The sequence below is a fragment of the Pelobates fuscus genome, chromosome 1 (assembly GCF_036172605.1).
Source record: "Pelobates fuscus isolate aPelFus1 chromosome 1, aPelFus1.pri, whole genome shotgun sequence".
NCBI lineage: Eukaryota > Metazoa > Chordata > Amphibia > Anura > Pelobatidae > Pelobates > Pelobates fuscus.
Window position 1 is genome coordinate 145,490,757 of NC_086317.1, and position 24,341 is coordinate 145,515,097.

The 24,341-nt window shown below is 42.3% G+C and overlaps 1 pseudogene; it reads right to left on the bottom strand.

Annotated features, from left to right (window-relative positions):
• Window positions 1-241: 241 nt before the first annotated feature.
• Window positions 242-24,341, bottom strand: part of LOC134599547 (zinc finger BED domain-containing protein 5-like) — a 32,896-nt pseudogene continuing 8,796 nt past the window's right edge.

Below are 24,341 nucleotides of genomic sequence, written 5' to 3' on the forward strand. Positions count from 1 at the left end.
ATAGACAATAGGGCTAACTTTTACAATCTAAATGTAGAAGTTTCTAAGGCTATATGAAGCTAATGTGCCACGAAACCAATGTTTTTTTGCCTTGTTATGTTAAATCGGCCATTCTAAGGCCCGGTAATACTTCTTAGGTATTTACTTTATATCTACATAAATTCTGTGTGTTTGGCATCTACAGTAATCCTGGCAGGATAGTTTTGAAAGCTGGGCTTTTGGTAAGTAAAATAAAAATATTTCAAGCAGATGAACCTGCAAAAAGAGCACAGCCACAAAATCATCACCATGTCTATGTGTTTGATGAAAAAGAGAACAGCAAACTGGTTATAATTGCTTTATGTCAGAAACACATCCCTGTCAAAATTAAATGTACGTTAGTACTGAGCTGTTATAACCTGATTGACATATTTCCATCTGGTTTATTTGTAAGGGAAATACTCAAAGTGGCATTTGTTAGAAAATTAGCAAAACTTAAAATATGTGTCCTAGTCTTGCATGGTGCTGCAGCTAATGCTATTATTTAAATTAATCTCAGCAGAGATTTTCATATATGTTTAACACTTTTAACTCTCAAGCATTCATATAGTTTTGTGTTTCAACAAAACAGGTCACATTACCACAAAATAAACACTCTAATCAAAAATAATAAATAAAAAATGGGTGCACTAAAATATACTTAATTGTTTGGTGAGAAATACTATATTGAGCTTTTCCACATTCGTCCACCTATTTCCTTGGTAGCACACACTTTTCTCACTGCACCCTCGTCCTCTGGCTCTTGGGTCCATATGTCACCACCAAGTGTATTAATTGGTCCACTCTTACCAAATAAATTATGATGAGACGCATCAGTCACTCTGCTATATTAAAGAAGCATGTCCCACATAGATGAGACTTTCCACAGCCGTCACTATTGTAACATCCAGACTCTTCATGCTGCGTAGGAGACCAATGGTTGTGCCTAGCCTACCATTATGAAGATAATAATTAAGATATTATTTTAAGTATTATTAAGCACTACCAAAACACTTTTTACCACGCTACCTTGATTGAAAATCTGAATAATAAAAAAAGAAGCTGCCTCTGTAATATATTGTTTAACAATGTTAATGTTTATTCAAGTTAAATATAAAAACTATTCACTAAAGTGCAGATTGTCTGGAATTCAAAGTGAATTCAATGTGAATTCAAAGTGAATTTTAAATTGTAGACCAAAGTAGCAAAAATTGGAAGCATAACTGGCTTGAAGAATTTTTCCAATTAACAGGATTATTTAAAGTGAACAATGCAAATTTTTCTTAGACAGTTATACCCTTTAAAGTACAAATGCATCAACAATAGTGTAAGACTTTACAATTACATTGCAGAAGTTATTGCATGTTTTTAGCCTACGGGATGTCTCACATATTATGCCTTCTTGGTGATTTTTAATGCTCTCTTTTCATTCTAAAATTATACATTTTTCATGTTTTTGTAATTAGAAACAAACTGATCTGAGACATAATTTAGTCCATTCCCATAGTTCATTTTATTTTCCCTTGTACTTCCAGCAGATTCTAAAAGCTATTTTACAGCTTAAGCATGTTATTTTTGCTAAGACCACTATTTGTGCTATCTCCTCTTCTTGTTAGCCCTTCTACTTGTTTAAGATGGTATAATAACCTTGATCCTTTGATGAAGATTGCTATCAGTCTTACTGAAATTATCTGCACTGGCTCCAAGGGGAAGATTTATCTGCTCTTCATCTGGCAGAGCCTGCTTTGTGTTGCATACCATCTTTATAGTATATGGCATGCGTTTTCTTTGTGTTGTACAAAACATCTTGCTCTTGCCAATCTGCAAAGTCTTGCTATTTATCTTTTTCCATCTTCAACCTTATTATAAACTTTTTAATCTTTTGAAATCTGAATTAATATCATATATATTCTGCAATTTCACATTGCTTTGGTATTTAAAAGTCATATGTCCCTCTTTGCTGACATCCCGGGTGAGACGTGGGGGCTTGCAGAGCATGGAGATCCCAGGGGGAGCAACTGAGGGATATCACGTGCTGTGGGTGCAATACAATTCTCCTGGACTGGTGCAGTTCTTTGATTTTATTGTTTCAATCAATGGGCTAAGATTGAATAAAGGTAAGGAAACTTAAAGGATCTAAAATCGGTATACATTTATGCAGCTTTAATGGAGCAAATGAGAACGTATGGCATGTGTTGGAGGTGGAATCAAATTCCCCTGCAGCACTGACTGGTTTGACAAACAATACTGACTGCATTATAGGAGCAGACACTGTAATGAATGAGTCAGAAGATCTATTCTCCCTCATTGATACCCATTCAGGGGCACCATTGAGTCCTCTTAAAGATGGGTTTACAGAAGTGCAACTTTCCTCTGTAAACTCTCCCTCCCCTTTACCGCTTGAAACTGCAGGCCTTTATAGACTCTCTATTGGCTCCAATACACCTGGATTCACTAGCAAATCCAGCAGTTTCACTACTGCACTCCCTAAGCTAACAAGCCTTCCATATAATAATAATAACAACAAAGTATTTAACCAGGAAAGGTACATTCAGATTACTCTGGTTTCCAAGTACATCCTGGGGATGTTACCTAGCCCAACATCCAGGGGTTGTTACTATCACCCAATTTTAATGGTACTCATTTTATCTACCTCGGAAGGATGAAGGGCTGAGTCAACCCTGCCCAGATTTGAACCTGCAACCCAAGGGTTGAACAGATTCTGCTGATGATGCATTAGCCCACTGAGCTATTTCACCTGCGTTCTTAACAATCTGCCAGCTTAAAACATAATTACAAGGCCAGGATTCCCAGAGCCTTCACTTACGCTTTCAAACTTGCCTAACATTAATTCATGACAAGCTTTGAACCTATCTGGACTTCCACCCCTGTCAATAAAGCATTAACATCTCCCTGCCTTTCCCTTGGCACCACTTTTCAATGACCTAATCCTATCACTGCTAGATCACACTCAATCAGCACCCCAACAGAGAACATCACTGCTACCAGTGAAGACAGCAGCCATGTGCCACCTACAGTCACAGAGTACAGTCACACTGAGTTTCCATCAGTAGTAAGAAGCCAGCACCCCTGAAATCCTTCTGTGCGGATTGGCTTGATGTATTTATTTAGCCACAGAATGCAAACAATCATTAACTCCATACTAGTTTGTACTTATATGTAGGAGACCTGTAAATAAAAAAAATAAAAAAAGGCTAGCTATAAAGAGTTAAGGTCAAAGAAATTGAAAGCAACAAATGGAGAAAATGCTAAACTAAGAAGTAGTTGTGAATTATTTTTACATAAGTTTTCCAACCTGAAAATATCCTTAATAAAGTTATAATATGTTATAATATGTTCTCATTGATTCTAATTCATTTTTTTGTTCTAAACTTTATTTTTATTTAAAGCTCTTGAGCAGAATATTCTGTGTATTAAACAAAAGAAAACCTTTTGTTAAATCCCCAATAGTAACATTCCAAAAATAATTTGAGCAATTTTAAAACCGTTTATTTGACATACTACTAACACTCAGACATTTTTTGCACATTATTATAATTGGAGTATATGTCTTTATTATCCATAAATAACTCGAAAAAAATTCTGGTGATGTTAGGCCATTTTACATTTCTTATTACCTATTATGTCTTTGATTGCATACTGGGCAATTTCTTGGGCAGTAAGATAGCTTATTAATAGCTGTACTCTCCAGAAAAGATAATGGTAAAATAGAACATGTTCCTTGCCATTCTGATTTTTGAAGAGCAAAGATATCATTGTGTTATATGAAACTATTTTTTCATCTTAGGCATACAATTTTTAATGTAACTCACATGATTCTATTAACAAACATTTTATTAAATGTTTGATATCTGAACATATTAGGAAGCAAATTGAAAACGATTTGGTCCATCAGATTTAGAAATTACTGAGATTGATTGTATATATTTATGGCAACAGTGGCAAGTTACATGGTGCTGCTCTGACCCTACAGTGTAATAGGTTCCACCTTTTCCTGGGCTGGCATAAATTTTGATCCTCTGTGTCACTGTACAACGCTTTAGATACTTGTTGCATCATATTTGTGATGTCATACTCGCACATCCAGGCATCAAAATTTTGACACTTACCAATAGGTTTTTCTTATTACTATTTAATCATCCCACAGAGAGTATCTTGCTCTATTGTCATTTCCTTTTGGTGTCTGATAGCATATAATATTATGTTAGTGTTTCTTGGTATCCTGGCCCATGCTTGTCTTGACTACATTTACCACAGTTACCGCACACCTTGTTTTCTTTAGCAGTATTTTTATACCTCTGTTTTCCTGGCCTCTGGCATAACTTTGGATTTCTTTACTGCCTTTTAGGTTGTCTGTCCATTCTACTTGAGTTAAGCCCTGCCAACTCCAAGGATCTGTAATAAGCTCTATCCCTTTCCTCTGCCTTTTTAGTTCTGCCTGTTGAGTTTTAGTCTATCCTGATATAAGATAGATATAAAGTCCTATCTTACTGAGAGTATTTGGATAAATGTTGTATGCTATTTTGGACCTTTCTTTTTTTTTGCTGATTTCTTTTCTTGCTCCTATTATCCCCCAATTTTGCTCTTTCAAAAACTGTAATTAGAATTTAAATTTAAAAAATCATCTGCACAAATGACCATATGTTGATCATTTTTATTGTTTCAGTTTCATAATTTGTGCAGGATCTTTTGTAATAGCTGTAATGTGTTCTTTGGTGTAATTTGTTTTCCTCTCCCCAGCTAGCATCATATCTACAGTGTTTTATATTGTTTTCTTTTTTAGGCATCATATCATAATCAGTTTCAGTTATTTACATGCCTTATGTAACAGAACATTCTTCATCTCACCATTTGTGGTCTTGTGTTAGAAGCTACAGGATGTTTAAGAAAAGTTCAGTACTCACATGGTTAAAACTACTGTACAACTATCTTGAACCAGGGCACATGTGTGGAATGTCAGGAACGCCCACTATTAGATAACATATGTAAGAGATAGGCTTTAGTTTAATAATTGGATGTAACTATTGTAATGTGGGTGTAATTTTTGTATTTGTATACGTATGGAATACGTCATTTGTGGTATATATTCTCTGTTCTTTTGAAAACCTTTGCTCAGTTGGGTATTCCAAGACTACTGTCTGACTGAGACTTTGCAGCTTCAAAACAATAAATAACCTTTGTTCTTTAACAACCTGTGTCTGGAGTGTTTGGAGTGTCCTTGCATCATCTTTACTCCGACAATTCTTATGCAGTCTTCTTATCTACTATTAGTCTCTTTATCCTTTCGTATAATTAGTATTTTTTCCAGAAGAGTGGAAGTATGGTTGCAAAACATTATATGTGTGACAAGAGCAATCTAGCCACATTGCATTGGAGAAGCCTGGTTGCCCGCCTGCTGCCTCTGGTCTATGGACCAGACTTTAAAATACTTTATTTTCCCTGCAGAAAGGCTTATTCGTGCCTTTCTGCCGGGTGTTCGGTAGATTTTATCTACAGAACAAACTGTCGAAGGAGTGACCACCTGGGAGCTGGAGTGTGCCGCCAATTTACCTCCCTGAAGCTGTGGTTAACCGCAGCTTAATTGATGAAGGCAGGGTGGTCTTTGTTCGTTTACCGAATACGTGGCGGCGGCCATTTTAAAAGTCCCGTACGGCCAGCGGTGTTCGGCGCTTAAACTATGGAACTAAAAACGGACACTTATTTGCACGAACACCGCTGAGCCGTCCGCCGCCTGGTTCTTATTCGTACAGATCTAACGAATACATGTCTATTCGGTATTTTATTTTATGTAAATGTGTTAACCCTGTGTTGTCCTTGTGTCCCCACGTGTATAATGAAGTCTTGCCTCTGTCCTGGGAGATAATTGAATTACTTCTCAATTATCTCCAGGATAGAGGAAGGGAATTGGGATGCATTGTGGGGATGTTTTACTGCTGTGTGTCTGTAATTGGTGTATGTCTGTCCCTTGTCACAGTCTTCCATCTGGTCCCCTAGGGGAGTGTCCACCAGGTGGGAGACTTGCATAAATACTGGGTGGGCAGCCCTGAATAAACCAGACCACTGCTTGACCCTCAACACGGAGCCTTGTCTCGTTCTTGGGGGGATTCACTGTATGCTATTAGAGACTGATTGCCAGGAGTGTAAGCCACTTGGGAGCTTTTCCTGTTCGTCTGCGAGCAGCTATTCGTGAGGTCCCGGTTCGGGAGTTTGGAGTGCTACCTTATTCCCTTGTATGCAGTTCGGGAGTTTGGTGCATTCACTCGTATCCAGTTCGAGAGTTTGGTGTTCTGCAGTAGCTGTGCCTGTATATCTGAAAAGTGAATATCGCCTAAACGGATTTTAACCCCTTGTCTGCTGAAACGGTCCGTTACAATTGGTGGCAAGCGGCGGGATCGTTCCTACAGCCAGAAGGACAGCTACAGGAGACACCATTTCTTTGGATTTACGAGTTAAGGGCAACGCATGTCCCAGTATAGCGACCCTAAAATCAACAGAATGGAACCAGCAGTGGAGTATACTCTGTAGAGGAATTTGACCGTATGATGTGGTTGCGGCTTAACTTCTTCGGACCCAATCCAGCTGAGAAATATGTGCAGTCCATGAGGAACCTAGTGTTCAAGAATCTGCAACACCGGGCAGAAAGAGAAGGTCAGCTGGAACGTTGGGAGGAACTCCAGCGGCAGGTACTGCAGGGAATTGGGAGCCCAGTCTCCATTCCCCAGCGGCAGTGTGATGTGCCGGGAATTGGGAGCCCAGTCTCCATTCCCCAGCGGCAGAGTGATATGCCGGGAATTGGGAGCCCAGTCTCCATTCCCCAGCGGCCGAGTGATGTGCAGGGAATAGAGAACCCAGTCTCCTTTCCCCAGCGGCAGAGTGTCCTACAAGGAATAGAGCCCAGTCTCCTTTCCCCAGCAGCAGGACTCTATATTGGGAGCAGAGACAGTCGGTCTCCCACCCCCGCGGCTGGAAGTATATATGGGAGAGGAGCTTTTTACCCCCTCTCCCCAGCGGCAGCTTATCATACCAGGGGGAGACAGTAAGCCCCACAACTGTGCAGATGGGACCGTGGTCTCTGCACTCACCACACAGGGGGTAGGGATGGTCGGTCCTGCCCCCCAACAACTGGGCTGTTAAGCCAAAGGGGAGACAGTCGGTCTCCCCCTACGGCAACAGAGCTGTGCATCTAAAGGGGAGACAGTCGGTCTCCAGCAGCAGAGCTGTGCATCTAAAGGGGAGACAGTCGGTCTCCAGCAGCAGAGCTGTGCAGCTAAAGAGGAGACAGTCGGTCTCCAGCAACCAGGCTTCAACCAGACTACTCCCGTGGTAGTGCTGGCATCAGGGCAGAGTACCGCTGGTCTCTGCCCACTCAGCAAGCCACCAAGGCAGCCTACCAGTCCCCTTCACAGCCGTGGTGAGGCACCTGGACATGGACAAGTTTCTCCTCTACCCAGGTGTAGTAACCAGTTATTGTGGGTGGGCTGTACTGCTGTTTCTGTTTTTGTGGGTGGGCTGCCACCTGGGAGCTGGAGTGTGCCGCCAATTTACCTCCCTGAAGCTGCGGTTAACCGCAGCTTAATTGACAAAGGCAGGGTGGTCTTTGTTTGTTTACCAAACACGTGGCGGCGGCCATTTTAAAAGTCCCGTACGGCCAGCGGTGTTCGGCGCTTAAACTATGGAACTAAAAACGGACATTTATTTGCACGAACACCGCTGAGCCATCCGCCGCCTGGTTCTTATTCGTACAGATCTAACGAATACATGTCTATTCGGTATTTTATTTTATGTGAATGTGTAAACCTAGATAGCTATGCCATGGAGCCCATTCGTGTAGTAAAATACTTTGGCTCCATGGCAATTGAACTGTGTATATAGGATCTGAGCGCTATTCGGTAGTTTCGTGCGCTCAGATCCCAGCTATCTGGGGATATGTGAAATGTCTGTGTTTTATGTAGACAAGGTGACTTTATGTATTTTAAAGTGTTTTACTGCCCTTGTGTCCCCACGTGTATAATGGAGCCTTGCCTCTGTCCTGGGAGATAATTGAATTACTTCTCAATTATCTCCAGGATAGAGGGAGGGAATTAGGATGCATTGTGGGGATTTTTTACTGCTGTGTGTCTGTAATTGGTGTATGTCTGTCCCTTGTCACAGTCTTCCATCTGGTCCCCTAGGGGAGTGTCCACCAGGTGGGTGACTTGCATAAATACTGGGCGGGTAGCCCTTAATAAACCAGACCACTGCTTGACCCTCAACACGGAGCCTTGTCTCGTTCTTGGGGGATTCACTGTATGCTGTTAGAGACTGATTGCCAGGAGTGTAAGCCGCTTGGGAGCTTTTCCTGTTCGTCTGCTAGCAGCTATTCGTGAGGTTCCGGTTCGGGAGTTTGGAGTGCTACCTTATTCCCTTGTATGCAGTTCAGGAGTTTGGTGCATTCACTCGTATCCAGTTCGGGAGTTTGGTGTTCTGCAGTAGCTGTGCTTTTATATCTGAAAAGGGAATATTGCCTAAACGAATTTTAACCCCTTGTCTGCTGAAATGGTCCGTTACAATATGTTTTATAAAAAAGATCACAGGGTTTAAGCTGAGAGAAAGTTAGTAACAAAATATTGTTGAATGTCTGTATATTTGTATAAAATAAAATGGATTAATCAAAGACAGTTTCTGCAATATAAACTCTATAGCCCATCATAGTGGTTATGGTGTTAGCAGGCTATGGGTGCTGTCTCCTGGTTTTGTGTCAAACCGTATTCAAGTCTTGAGAAACACTGATGCTCTTTTAGGTACCCATGGGCCTCCCCTATACATGACACATTGTTAATGAGCAATATTAATTTTGTATTAGCAATATAAATTGTCTCCACATTTGGATTGCAGTGATATACAGAGAGAGTCATCTGAACAGCCTTTGACTTGCAGGTTTCCATGTTACCCCTTGATGCTTTGTTCCTCATGTCTTGAGATCACTCTGATTATAATTTTCTATATGTCTTTCTTTTCTTCTCATTAAACCGTTTTTCTTTTTACAAAACAAGACGTAGCATGCTGGCATTGCAGTCAGCATGAAAGTCCTCTAGTGTGTTAATTACATTTGGTATATATCAATATTTATGAACCATCATTTTAATACGTGAAATTTTAGATGTTTCTGTATGTACTTAAATTTAGTATTTATACCAGCCGCATATTAACAATCTTAACTGTTTTAATATATTTAATAATAATTTAGCATGAACAAGTTTTTCAATGTAAACTGCACATGTATACACATTATCGCTTGCTGTATCTGCCAAATAAGTTCTATTTATCCTTATTGTTTCCCTAAATGTGTTATAATTAAATACAAATAAACCTTATAATTCTGTCTTATTTCTTTCCAATTATTCTAATTAATATGAGTCTATATTATAAATCAATGTCTCTTATGTTTTTTCTGTTAAGTAATTTTTTTTCTTACTTCATAAGTTTTCCCAGCTTACTGAATGTCATAAAAAGTTTTTGCCTAATTTCAACAGATAACTATTCACTTATATGTATAACACCATACGTATTTTCCTTTGCCTGAAGGTCTCTTTTGAAAGTTGTTTTCCTTGTCTTTGCAAGGTCATGGAATAGCTGTGTTTGTTTATTTACTGCAAACTGCAGAATCAGAATATTGAAGAAAGTTGTTCCCCTTTGACTTGGTACCACTTTACAGAAGAAAAAGTTAATAAACAATATTAAACAATATTAAAATATTGCCTTCAGTTAAGGTGCAGTACTAAAATATATATATATATATATATATATATATATATATATATAGAGTCCAAGTGCCCCGCACTCAATTTAACCGGTCTTGTTCGGTGCCTCGGTGCAACAGCTCCAGCCACTCCATATATTCCCGAAAGAGTGCACTCAAAGGACTTGTATGAATTTTCAAATAAGTGCTTTTATTCAGCAAATATGTACAAAATATACGGATCAAGTCGACGTTTCAGTCCAAACGGACTTTTATCAAGACCAGGTCTTATCAAGGTCTTGATAAAAGTCAGTTTGGACTGAAACGTCGACTTGATCCATATATTTTGTACATATTTGCTGAATAAAAGCACTTATTTGAAAATTCATACAAGTCCTTTGAGTGCACTCTTTCGGGAATATATATATATATATATATATATATATATGATCTCACAAAAATGAGTACACCCTCACATTTTTATAAATATTTTATTACATTGTTTCATATGACAAACTGTACAGCCTGTATAACAGTGTAAATTTGCTGTCCCCTCAAAATAACTCAACACACAGCCATTAATGTCTAAACCAGTGGCAACAAAAGTAAGTAACCCCCAATTGAAAATGTCCAAATTGGGCCCAAAGTGTCAATATTTTGTGTGGCCACCATTATTTTCCAGAACTGCCACTAGAGTCCTTTTCCACTCCTCCATGATGATATCATGGAGCTTGTGGATGTTAGAGACCTTGCGCTCTCCCACCTTCTGTTTGAGGATGCCCCACCGATGCTCAATAGGGTTTAGGTCTGGAGATATGCTTGGACAGCTTCAGCTTCTTTAGCAAGGCAGTGGTCGTCCTGGAGGTGTGTTTGGGGTTTTTATCATGTTGGAATACTTACCTGTGGCCCAGTCTCTGAAGGGAGGGGATCATGATGCTGAGCACGTGCACTCAACTTCTTTGGTTGGCGAGGCCTGTTCTGAGTGGAACCTGTCCTGTGAAACCTCTGGTCTTGACCACAGTGCTGCAGCTCAGTTTCAAGGTATTGGCAATCTTCTTATAGTCTAGGCCAGGGGTGTCCAAACTTTTTTCAAAGAGGGTCAGATTTGATTAAGTGAACATGCATGAGGGCCGACCATTTTGCCTGACATTCATTGAACCATTAAAATGTAATGCAAATTAACTATTTTATGCAAAGTTTATTGCAAACGGCATACTTTTCATTTCATTTATTTATTCTGTCTGAGATCTCTTTATTTTGTCTCTTTACTCTGCCCCTTGTCTCTTTACTCTGTCCCTTCCCTCTTTATTCTGTCCCTTCTCTCTTTATTCTCTCTCTTTATTCTGTCCCTTCTCTCTTTATTCTGTGCCTCTTTATTTTCTCTTCTCTCTTTATTCAGTTCCTCTTTATTCAGTCCATTCTCTCTTTATTCTGTGCCTCTTTATTTTCTCTTCTCTCTTTATTCAGTTCCTCTTTATTCAGTCCCTTCTCTCTTTATTCTGTCCCTTTTCTCTTTATTCTGTCCTTCTGTATTCTGTCACTCTGTATTATGCCCCTATTTATACTCTGTTTTCCTGTCCCAGCAGGGAGAAGGAAACAAATCCCGCGAATCCTATGACGTCCACAAGATCCCGCGACGTCCAAGAGATTGCGAGAAAGCAGGTCACTGCACGTCTGTCTGTTTTCTCGCGATCTCTTGGCCCCCCACTAAACCCCCGAGCGCCGCTCAGGCCGTGGTGTTCAGAGATCCCAGGGGATCTGAGGGGCACTCGGGGATTCATCGGGGGCCACAACAGGTAGATTAACCAAATTACCTGTGGGGCCGTATGAAACCGGAACGCGGGCCAGACATTGGACATCTTTATGTAGAGCAACAATCCTTTTTTTCAGGACCTTAGAGAGTTCTTTGCCTTGAGGTGTCATGTTGAACTTCCAGTGACCAGTATGAGAGAGTGTGAGAGTGATAACACCAAATTTATCATACCTGCTCCCCATTCACACCTGAGACCTTGTAACACTAACGAGTCACATGACACCGGGGAGAGAAAATGGCTAATTGGGCCCAATTTGGACATTTCCACTTAGGGGTGTACTCAATTTTCTTACCAACGGTTTAGACATTAATGGCTGTGTGTTGAGTTATTTTGAGGGGACAGCAAATGTACACTGTTATACAGTCTGCACACCTGCTAGTTTACATTGTAGCAGAGTGTAATTTCTTAAATTTTGTCACATAAAAGATATAATAAAATATTTACAAATATGTAAGGGGTGTACATATATAAATTATTTTCTAAGTTCATACTCAATTCAGATATTTATTTGATCTAAAAAGCTATGCATTCAAAGTTATATAAACTGTATAATGGCTCTTGCCATTTTTTGTCAGCCTTCTCTTGGAGGATTACTGCTCACTGTTTAAAACTGAAAATGTACTTCCCCGTTTTAGTTATCCTTTCTCAGTCATCTCTCTAGTCTGTTTATTCTCTCCACCACAAGCATACCTTCAGTAAATGTCTAGACTGCATTTAAAATTCCTCTCCTTATTCATTTTTTGACCATGGCATCTACACAGTCTTCCATCACAACAGACAAGGCATTCCATTAGAGTAACCTTTTTATAACATAAACAAAATCTAAGAGACACTCACTGAAAATTGTTTAAAGGGCTTTCCATATTTGCAAGTTCTTACATAGGTGGTCTAAATGGGTTTTAACACACTTGTGCCATTACAGATGGGACATGAACAAAAGCATGTCATTAGTTCCACCTACGCTGGGAGTACATGACTAAAATGGAAGATACAGCAAACCCAGGTGATTGTTTTGATTTCTCATAAACATGATCGGTACAGTCTGGAAAGCACCGTTTATGGCACATTGATCAAAAGGTTAACAAGAAGTATAAATGACACTCAAGGAATGTGATTATGGTAATACTTGTAACTCTTAGAGATACTCCTAATATTATGGCTCAGGAAAATAAATAATTTCTCTAATCTGGACATTTTCTTATATGTTATTGAATATAACTTCTCATTAATGTTTGTTTCACTGCAAGGTGAGAAAACTATGGGAGGGGGAGAAGGAACACTATGGGGGGAGTGGAAAGAATGATATGGGACAGGGGAGGGGGTGGGAGGAACACTGAAAAAAGAGGAGGGTTGAGGAACACTAGGGGGGGGCACTAAGGTACAGGGGAGGGAAGGAAAATGAGCACTGGGGTAGTGGGGTGACCACTACAAGAGAAGGGAGAGAAACAATACGGGGAGGGAAGAGGAACACTAAGGGACAGAGAAGGGAGAGGAATACTAAGGGACAGGGGAGAGGAACACTAAGGGACAGGGGAGAGGAACACTAAGGGATAGGGGAGAGGAACACTAAGGGATAGGGGAGAGAGGGGAGAGGAACATTAAAAGACATGGAGGGGAGAGGACATGAACACTAAGATACAGGGGAGGGAGGGGAGAGGAACACTAATGGACATGGAGTGGAGGAGAGAGTAACACTAAGGGACATGGAGGGGAGGAGAGAGTAACACTAAGGGACATTGAAGGGAGAGGGACACTAAGGGACAGGGAAGGGAGAGGAACACTAAGAGACAGGGGAGGGAGGGGAGAGAGACACTAAGAGACAGGGGAGAGAGACACTAAGAGACATGGGAAGGGAGAGGACATGAACACTAAGATACAGGGGAGGGAGGGGAGAGGAACACTAATGGACATGGAGTGGAGGAGAGAGTAACACTAAGGGACATGGAGGGGAGGAGAGAGTAACACTAAGGGACATGGAGGGGAGGAGAGAGTAACACTAAGGGACATGGAGGGGAGGAGAGAGTAACACTAGGGGACATGGAGGGGAGGAGAGAGGAACACTAAGGGATATGGAGGGGAGGAGAGAGGAACACTAAGGTACATGGAGGGGATTGATTGACAGCTGGTTGAGGCGTTTCTATTTTCATATATAAAAGTGCTAATTTCACAATGAAATTTGCACTTTTTTAAACTGGGATTTTAAAGGAATACTCCACATCCATATAGCTATTTAGCAAGCGGAAGTGAGTTATGGGTGTGGAGTGCTCCTTTAAATACACCAAAGGAAAAAAACATAAATAATACATAAAAAAAAAAAAAATGTTAATACAGCTTGGGTTTCAAACATACACAACATACTTATATTAATGCATCAAAGTCGACATTCGACTTTTAATTTTCATAGTAAAAATGTTGAATCAAAGTGTTCTGTTCTAAATAAAGGGGTGTAAAAATATAAAAGGAATATAACTGCTGGTTACACTGGTTTCATTGTGATTGCCCTGCTTTTTGTGCTTTAGACCATTCAATTTATTTATTTATTTATTTATTTATTTTTAAAAGGATACTTCTAGATTTTCCCCAATCTTTCTAATTGTATAACAAAAGTGAATGCACAAGGACCAGGGCTGGATTTTATATAAGGCAGAGAAGATACCTGCCTTCAGTTGCGTGGCCGGTATTATTTTCCATGAAATGTGTCAATGTCTAGATATAGATCACAGGCCAGTCTGCTGTGGCAATGTGTAAATCTACTGGATTATTAGGCACGCTAGTTTAATCTCCGTGCCCACAAATTTGTAGTTTATAACCTGCAGAACAGTCTACCTTGACACAGGAATTTTGATTGACCATTTTCAGTGATGACAACCTATCTACATTATTACGAAATACAAGTCAAGTGTTGAAACTTAAAATCAGGCAAAACATTATTTTAGATTTAGTCATTAATGTTAAATATTAGTAAAGATATTAGTAAAGGTGCACAAACACAAATATAGGTTTGGTCCCTGTATAAATAGCACTAGGTAAACACAACTCCTTGTGAAACAATAATGATTACAATTACTTTTTTCCCTGAGAGATAGGAATCCACTATATCAATTGTATTGTAGCATTCACAGAAGTACCTCACTAATACCCAATGGCATTTTAAAGTATAACCAGACAAAATTCTGATTACAGAGAGACATCACTACATCATCTCTGGAGGTGCCATGGCAACAATTGATTATAGAACAAGCATGTTTGGCCTCCTAGTGCTATCTTCCGCTCATGGGCTTGTAAGAGATGAAGCATGACTGTTCACTATTCTAAACGTTGCAGATATATGGACCATATCTTTATGTGCAGTATGATGCAATGTTTTAACATCCAACCTTTACTAGTGGACATTCCAGATATACACTGTGACTGTGCATGGTAACATCCACTTACTCCTGAAACACGTGTTGAACGGGGCGTACCGAGGGGTTGGCGAGACCGGCACCCACCAGCAATGCAGGCCAAGGGGGGGACGCAAAAATCAATTGTCAGTGTGAGCAGTGATTTTTGCGCCACCTGCTTAGCCTGCGCCCCTGGTGCTTCCAGTGCCCCCAGGCAACATGCAGCTCCATCAAGGAACCGCACGCATAGTAGACAGTGGGAGAGCCTCCCCCTTGCGGTCTGCGTAGGAGCGCCGGGTGTCACGTCACTACCCGGACCTCAGCATGACACATACAGCATGCCGCGCTGGACATCGGGCGCCCCCACTCCTCCCCTGCCCTGCCATGACAGGCAAAATGGCAGGGAGGGAGGTAAATGAGGAGAGCCTTTTACTGGACTGCTGTCAGGGGTGGCGGTCTGGTGACCGGGACCCAGTATGCCTGATCTTGATAGTAGGAGTCACTGTATGGAAATGGATTGTCAGGGCCTGGTACAGGGTAACCACACGCCCCATGGTGTTGAGCACCAGCGTTTGTGCAGCCCCATACCAGGGCCCTGATGCAGCTTCTGCAGATCCTAGATAACAATATGCAGACCTCCCAGGATCTGAATAGGAAGGCTCTGCAGCAGATATGTATCCAGTACTAGAAAAAAGGCAAGACTAGAACAGGCAACAAAGAAGATAGCAAGACAAGACTAGAAGAACACAGAACCAGAGAAGGACAGAAAGCAGAACCCAGAACATGTACACAATACATAAGGAAAACATGAACAGGACTGTACATGAACTGGGAATACAAGACAAAATAAAACAAGACAAGAAATACAAGGCAAAACAAGAGGAGACATAACTAAGTACTAATATGTGCAATAAACATTGGAGATTTAGACATACATAAATGGCCAAGATGTATGCAGCCCACCACTGCGTCAAAGTACTCCAGTTATGCTGGGTCCTAACTGCCTAGATATGCATGACTAAATAAACAATAATAAAACAAACACAGTACTTACCTGCAAAGAAAGGTGCAGAGGTAATGAAACCACTGCCTGCAAGACCAGAATGAAGCAAAAAGGATTAATGGGAAAGGAACAGGTGTGGCAACAAAAAAAAAAAAACATTTAAAGGAATCCAAGAGACTGGGGATTCGAGGAACGGAATACAGGAATAAACCGAGAAAATCCAGCATAAAAAAAACAGACATGGAATGGAGAACCAGAAAAACCAAGAAAAACTAAACAAGAATTGTAAAAAGAGTACTGAATACCAGAAGCCATTGCCAGAAATGATCTGCACTCAGGAGCAGGATGTGACAAAAGCCATCTCTGTGAGTCCTGCATTGGACGAGGATTGCATAGGTAGGTAGATTTCAAGAAGGGGGGGGAAGGTATATTGAGTAAGGGGGAGGTTGGCAAGGAGGGGGGATTTTAAGTAGGGAGAGATGTTGGCAAGGGGGGTGGAGATATTGAGTATGGGGGAGGTTGGCAAGGCGGCTGGAGAAATTGAGGAAGGGGGGAGGTTGGCATGGGGGAAATATTGATGAAGCGAGGAGGTTGACAATGGGGGCTGGAGATATTGAGGAAGGGGAGGTTGGCAAGGAGGGGTAATATTAAGGAAGGGGGAGGTTGGAAAGGGGGAGATATTGAGGAAGGGGGGAGGTTGGAAAGGGGGAAGAGATATTCGGAATGGGAAAGATTGGCAAGGGGGGAGAGATATGGAAAGGGGAAGAGAGATATGTATAGGAGGGGGGAGATTGGTAAGGGGGAGAGAGATATGGATGAAATGGGGGAGGTTGGCAAGGGGGGGAGAGATATGGAAAGGTGAGGAGAGATATGTATAGGAGGGGGAGATTGGCAAGGGGGAGAGAGATATGGATGAAAGGGGGGAGGTTGGCAAGCGGGGGAGAGATATGGATTAAAGGGGGGAGGTTGGCAAGGGTGGAGAGATAAGGAATAAAGGGGGAGGTTGGCAAGACCGTGGCTGAAAGGGGGGAGAGATAAGGAAGAAAGGGGGAGGTTGGCAGGGGGGAGAGATATGGATGAAAGGGGGGAGGTTGGCAAGGGGGGGATAGATATGGATTAAAGGGGGGAGGTTGGCAAGACCATGGCTGAAAGGGGGGAGGTTGGCAGGGGGGGGAGAGATATGGATGAAAGGGGGGAGATTGGCAAGGGGAGAGAAGGATAGATGAAAGAGGGGAGATTGGCAAGGGGGGGAAAATATGGATGATAGGAGCGAGGTTGGCAAGGGAGGAGAGATATGGATGAAAGGTGGAAGGCTGGCAAGGGGGGAAGAGGTATGATTGAAAAGGTGGGAGGTTGGCAAGAGGGGAGAGAAATGGATGAAAGGGGGGAGGTTATCAAGGGGAAAGAGAAATGGATGAAAGGGGGGGTTGGCGAATGGCAACAGAACTTTGATTGCCCATTTGGACAATCTGGGTATTCTTCGCGCAAATTACCCCAAAAAGCAATAAGATAAACTTCTTAAAATTTTTGGCTTAGTTGACTGTCAGAAGTTATATTGATCAGATTGTCAAAATCTACATCAGAAAAATTGGCTGGCTTGTCTTTTATGAATGGATTTTGAAACCACTCATTAATGTTTTCATTCAAGAATGGAAAATACTGATTAATAGATGTGATTAAACAGCGAAGATGATCTACAATTTTATTGCGAACTTCATCTTCAAGTTCAATTTCTGATTCTTTAAGAAAATTCTTAAGTGTTGGCATAGAGTTTAAATTATTTTGCTCAATATGTGAGTTCCAAAACTGCAGCTTACGAGACAGTGAAAATATTTTATCTCTTGGATTAAAAACATTAGTGATAAACATACGTCATTTAATTTTGTGAATATGTCTGCAAGATATGCTACTTTGGATAACCACAGAGTGTTTGTTAATCGATCATATATTCCAAATTTATGATTCTGGAAATATGCAAACAACTCTTGACACAATTCAAACATTCTAACAAGGACTTTACCTCGTGATAGCCAATCGACTTCTGAATGCAAAAGCAGAGCAGAGTGGTGAGTACCATATTTTCACATATTTTAAATAGCTGTGACTGTAATGGTCAACTTTTTATAAAATTAATCATCTGGACCGATTCGTCTAGCACAGTTTTAACCCCTTAAGGACAGAGCTTCAGAAGCTTGTCTTTCACTTAATGACAACGGCATTTTTTGCTGTTTCCGTTCAACTGCAATTTGCATTTTACTAATTTATTGCACCGACGCATATTATATACCATTTTTTAAAGGACAGAAAGGGCTTTAATTTGATGTAACATATATTTACATAAATGCTTATTTATTATTAAAAAATACAGAAAAATGCAAAAATAATGAAAAATTTTAATTAGTTTTACAGTTTTTGCAATAATAATGTGTGCACAATTAGTGCAGGTTAAGGAAAGTAATTAAAAATAAATTCATTTAGTTGTTCTGATTTACAGAATATATAATGTGTCTGGGATTTTAAGTTTTTTTGGGGAGTTACAGGTCACAAAAAGGAGTAAAATAAACTTTTAATGTGGAGCGATTTTAGAATTTGGTATGTTTGTCTTGTAAGCTTAATAGCCATAAAATAAAACAAAATTGCCACACAAAAGTATATATTTATATAAAAGAGACACCACAGGCTATTTACCTAAGGTTGTTTTGACACTTTCTTCATAGCCATTTTACCCCCCAACCTCTGCTAAATATTGGAGTAAAATTGTGTTTTTTGGGGGTTTTTGCACACAAACTTATAACAAAGAACTTCTCATGTGTATTTTGTAAAGTTGGTGTGTGCTATTCCTGTACAAAGTTGTATTATGTGTTCAGTTACTTCTGCTGAGTACAACGGTACCCCCATTGTATGTCTTTGGCACTATTTTGTGAAGCTACAGTGCCATATAGGAGACCTGTCCTTTTCAGTATTCACAGTAGAATTTTGAGAGACGGATTAATGAGCCTATGCTTCCATTTGGGGTATTATAACAGTTTGACTGTTCGAACAAATCCCACAAAGGCCTACCATTTGTAAAAGTAGACACTCCAGGGTATCTCATAAGGTGCATATTGTGCCTTAACATGCCCCCATTTTTTTACCATTACATGCCAAAGTATGTGGTAAAAAATAATTTTGTGCATTTTTTACATACGGATTGCATTTTTGCTGGGCATTTTTTACATTTCATATGTGCCACTAAGTTCAAACCCGCCAAATTATGCTCAGCTAAGTCTTCTGAGTAAAAGGACACCCCCATTGTATGTATATAGCACTATTTTGTGAAGCTACAGTGCCATACAGGAGATCTGTCCTTTTCAGTATTCACAGTAGAATTTTGAGAGACGGATTTAATGAGCCTATGCTTCCATTTGGGGTATGATAACATTTTGCCTGTTCAAAAACCCCCCACAAAGGCCTACCATTTGTAAAAGTAGACACTCCAGGGTATATCATAAGGTGCATATTGTGCCTTAGCATGCCCCCATTTTTTCACCAATATATGCCAAAGTATGTGTTAAAAAATAATTTGGGGCATTTTTTTACATACGGATTGCATTGTTGCTGGGCATTTTGTATATTTCATATATGCCACTAAGTTCAAAACCTCCAAATTATGCTCAGCTAAGTCTTCTGAGTAAAAAGACATCCCCAATGAATGTCTTTGGCACTATTTTGGGAAGCTACAGTGCCATATTGGAGACATAGAAACATAGAATGTGACGGCAGATAAGAACCATTCGGCCCATCTAGTCTGCCCAGTTTTCTAAATACTTTCATTAGTCCCTGGCATTATCTTATAGTTAGGATAGCCTTATGCCTATCCCACGCATGCTTAAACTCCTTTACTGTGTTAACCTCTACCACTTCAGCTGGAAGGCTATTCCATGCATCCACTACCCTCTCAGTAAAGTAATACTTCCTGATATTATTTTTAAACCTTTGTCCCTCTAATTTTAGACTATGTCCTCTGGTTGTGGTAGTTTTTCTTCTTTTAAATATAGTCTCCTCCTTTACTGTGTTGATTCCCTTTATGTATTTAAATGTTTCTATCATATCCCCCCTGTCTCGTCTTTCCACCAAGCTATACATGTTAAGATCCTTTAACCTTTCCTGGTAAGTTTTATCCTGCAATCCATGAACCAGTTTAGTAGCCCTTCTTTGAACTCTCTCTAAGGTATCAATATCCTTCTGAAGATATGGTCTCCAGCAGAGGCGGCTCTAGACTTTATGAGGCCTTAGGCGAAACGCAAACATGAGGCCCCACTAACAAAAAAGTGTCACATATACACATTGACGCACTGTCTACCTGTGTATGTGCCTGAGAGTGTGTCTGACAGAGAGTATCCTTGTGTGTGCGAATGTATGTCTCTGTGAGCATGTTTGTGTTTTTGATGGTGGTGGGGGTTAAGCTGAGGGTGGTGGGGGGTGAGGCTGAGGGTGGTGATGGTGGATGATGGTGGTGGGGAATGAGGCTGAGGTTGGTGGGGGATGATGGTGACGGTGGTGGGGGGGTGAAGCTGATGGTGGTGGTGGGTGTAGCTGAGGGTGGTGGGGGTGAGGCTGAGGGTGGTGGGGGTGATGGTAGGGAGGGGTGATGTGAGGGTGGTGAGGGGTGATGGTGGTGGGGGTTAAGCTGAGGGTGGTGGGGGGTGAGGCTGAGGGTGGTGATGGTGGATGATGGTGGTGGGGAGTGAGGCTGAGGTTGGTGGGGGTGATGGTGACGGTGGTGGGGGGGTGAAGCTGATGGTGGTGGTGGGTGTAGCTGAGGGTGGTGGGGGTGAGGCTGAGGGAGGGGTGATGGTGAGGGTGGTGGGGGTGATGGTGGTGGGTGGTGAGGCTGAGGGTGGGGAGATGGTGGTGGGGGTGAGGCTGAGGGTGGGGTGATGGTGGTGGGGTGAGGCTGAGGGTAGTGGGGGTGAGGCTGAGGGTGGTGATGGTGGGTGATGGTGGTGGGGAATGAGGCTGAGGTTGGTGGGGGTGATGGTGGTGGGGGGGGTGAAGCTGATGGTGGGTGTACCTGAGGGTGGTGGGGGTGATGGTGATGGGGGTGAGGCTGAGGGTGGTGGGGTTGATGGTGGTGGGGGGTGAAGCTGAGGGTGGTGGGGGTGATGGTGGTGGGGGGTGAGGCTGAGGGTGGTGGGGGGTGATGGTGAGGGTGGGGGTGAGGCTGATGGTGGTGGGGCAGTGAAGCTGAGGGTGGTGGGGGTGATGGTGGTGGGGGGTGAGGCTGAGGGTGGTGGGGGGTGATGGTGAGGGTGGGGGTGAGGCTGATGGTGGTGGGGGGTGAAGCTGAGGGTGGTGGGGGTGATGGTGGTGGGGGTGAGGCTGAGGGTGGTGAGGGTGATGGTGGTGGGGGTTGAAGCTGAGGTTGGTGGGGGGTGATGGTGATGGTGGGGGGTGAAGCTGAGGGTGGTGGGGGTGATGGTGGTGGTGGGGGGGTGAAGCTGAGGGTGGTGGGGGTGAGGCTGAGGGTGTTGGGGGGGATGGTGGTGGTGGGGGGTGAAGCTGAGGGTGGTGGGGGGTGAAGCTGAGGGTGGTGGGGGTGAGGCTGAGGGTGTTGGGGGTGATGGTGGTGGGGGGTGAAGCTAAGGGTGGTGGGGGTGATGGTGGTGGGTGAGCCTACCTTTCCCTGGTGGTCCAGTGGGCTCCCTGGTGGTCCGGTGGCCCCTGCTCCCGTCTGCAGCTCCACAGAGCTGCAGACCGTGTAATCTCGCGAGATTCAGAGCGTTGCCATGGTAACCCGCGGCAACGCTCTGATTGGCCAATTCTCGCGAGTCACATGGTCTGCAGCTCTGCACACTGCGGAGCTGCAGACCAGTGTCTGCGGTGGCCGGCCTGGCAGCAAGGAGGGGCCTCGCACCCGGCGGCATACTGGGCAAGCCGCCAGGCCCCCTCCTGGTGTCAGGTCTTCGGTCACTGACCGAGGACCTGACACACTCTGCCAACAGGCGGTTTAGGCGGCCGCGAGGCCCCCGCCAGCGCGAGGCCTTAGGCGGCCGCCTAAACCGCCTAATTAGAGAGCCGCCTCTGGTCTCCAGTACTGTGTACAGTACTCCAAGTGAGGTCTTACCAGTGTTCTGTACAATGGCATGAGCACTTCCCTCTTTCTACTGCTAATACCTCTCCCTATACAACCAATCATTCTGCTAGCATTTCCTGCTGCTCTATTACATTGTCTGCCTACCTTTAAGTCCTCAGAAATAATCACCCCTAAATCCCTTTCCTCAGATGTTGAGGTTAGGACTCTATAAAATATTCTGTACTCTGCCCTTGGGTTTTTACGTCCAAGATGCATTATCTTGCACTTATCCACATTAAATGTCAGTTGCCACAACTCTGACCATTTTTCTAGTTTACCTAAATCATTTGCCATTTGGCTTATCCCTCCTGGAACATCAACCCTGTTACATATCTTAGTATCATCCGCAAAAAGACACACCTTACCATCAAGACCTTCTGCAATATCACTAATAAAAATATTAAAGAGAATGGGTCCAAGTACAGATCCCTGAGGTACCCCACTGGTGACAAGCCCAAGCTTCGAATATACTCCATTGACTACAACCCTCTGTTGCCTGTCACTCAGCCACTGCCTTACCCATTCAACAATATTGGAATCCAAACTCAAAGATTGCAGTTTATTGATAAGCCTTCTATGTGCAACAGTGTCAAAAGCCTTACTGAAATCTAGGTAAGCAATGTCTACTGCACCACCCTGATCTATAATTTTAGTTACCCAATCAAAAAAATCAATAAGATTAGTTTGGCATGATCTCCCTGAAGTAAACCCATGTTGTCTCTGATCTTGAAATCCATGTGTTTTTAGATGTTCAACAATCCTACCCTTTAACATGGTTTCCATCAATTTCCCCACTACTGAAGTAAGGCTTACTGGCCTATAGTTGCCCGACTCCTCCCTATTACCTTTCTTGTGAATGGGCACAACATTCGCTAACTTCCAATCTTCTGGTACTACTCCTGTTAACAATGATTGGTTAAATAAATCTGTTAATGGTTTTGCTAGTACACCACTAAGCTCTTTTAATAGCTTTGGGTGTATTCCATCAGGTCCCATTGACTTATTTGTCTTTACTTTTGACAGTTGAAATAGAACCTCTTCCTCTGTAAACTCACGTGTAATAAATGACTCATTTATCCTTTTTTTTAACAGAGGTCCCTTTCCTTCATTTTCAGCTGTAAATACCGAACAAAAATATTAATTGAGGCAGTCAGCTAGACCTTTATCCTCATCTACATACCTTCCTTCTTTTGTTTTTAATCTAACTAATCCTTGTTTTACTTTTCTTTTCTCATTTATGTATCTAAAAAAAGTTTTGTCCCCCTTTTTTACTGACTGTGCTATTTTCTCTTCTGCGTGTGATTTGGAAGCTCTTATAACTTGTGTAACGGATCACCTGGCACCCCGACTTGGTACCTCCGTTAATGGATGCTCCTAGTGCTTCCTGAGGACTCCAAGCACTCTGGCAGACACCATAATCACCGAATCCAAGAAACCTTTAAATTCTCCCAAGCGTATGAATGCTGTAGACCATTGAATAGGAACCATACGAATAGGCTTGTACCCCTAGCGGTCAACTGGAACAGCATACAATAAATCCTTCCCCCAATAATGAGACGACACATCACTTTGAGGTTAAAACAGGAACTCTCGACTGGCTCATCCAGCCTGGCTTTTATTACACTAATCCACATACAGGCCACACCCAGGGGGAGGCATAAAATAACCAATCACATACATGGTTCAGCCCACACATCCCCTCCCCTCAGATAACATTAAACCCAATTATCCGGTACACTTTTTCAGCCAAGTTCTGGATGTACCCCAAAACCCGGGGGTACACCTTTAAATCCAGCATCGCTGGATAGCCCTTATTCAGGGGGACAACATATTCAAAATTCAAGTAATTCGGATGAATGGTTCGTGAGATATGGGGTTCCAAAGATTTGACCGACCGCATGGGTAAAGTATCCGAAAACAGTTCCATGCATTTTGGCCCTGCGGTCGGTCACAAACAAGGGAATGAAAACAGGCGAATTGCCTGTGTTATAGAGCCTGGAGAGGGTTTGAATGAATTCCCTTGTTTATGGGGCTCTTTCTACCGAACGGCGGGTCATTCGGTAGTTTCCATACGAATTTCTGGAAGTATGGAGGTCTCAGCGGTGTTTGCCTAGTCAAGTGTCCGATTTTAGTTCCAGACACTCGACGGCAAAACACCGCTGTTCGGTAGTTTAAGATGGCCGCCGCCACGTGTTTGTTTCCCGAATGGCGGCCACCCAGAGGACAAAGACCACACTGCACTGATTGCCAATTACCTGTTTGCAACATT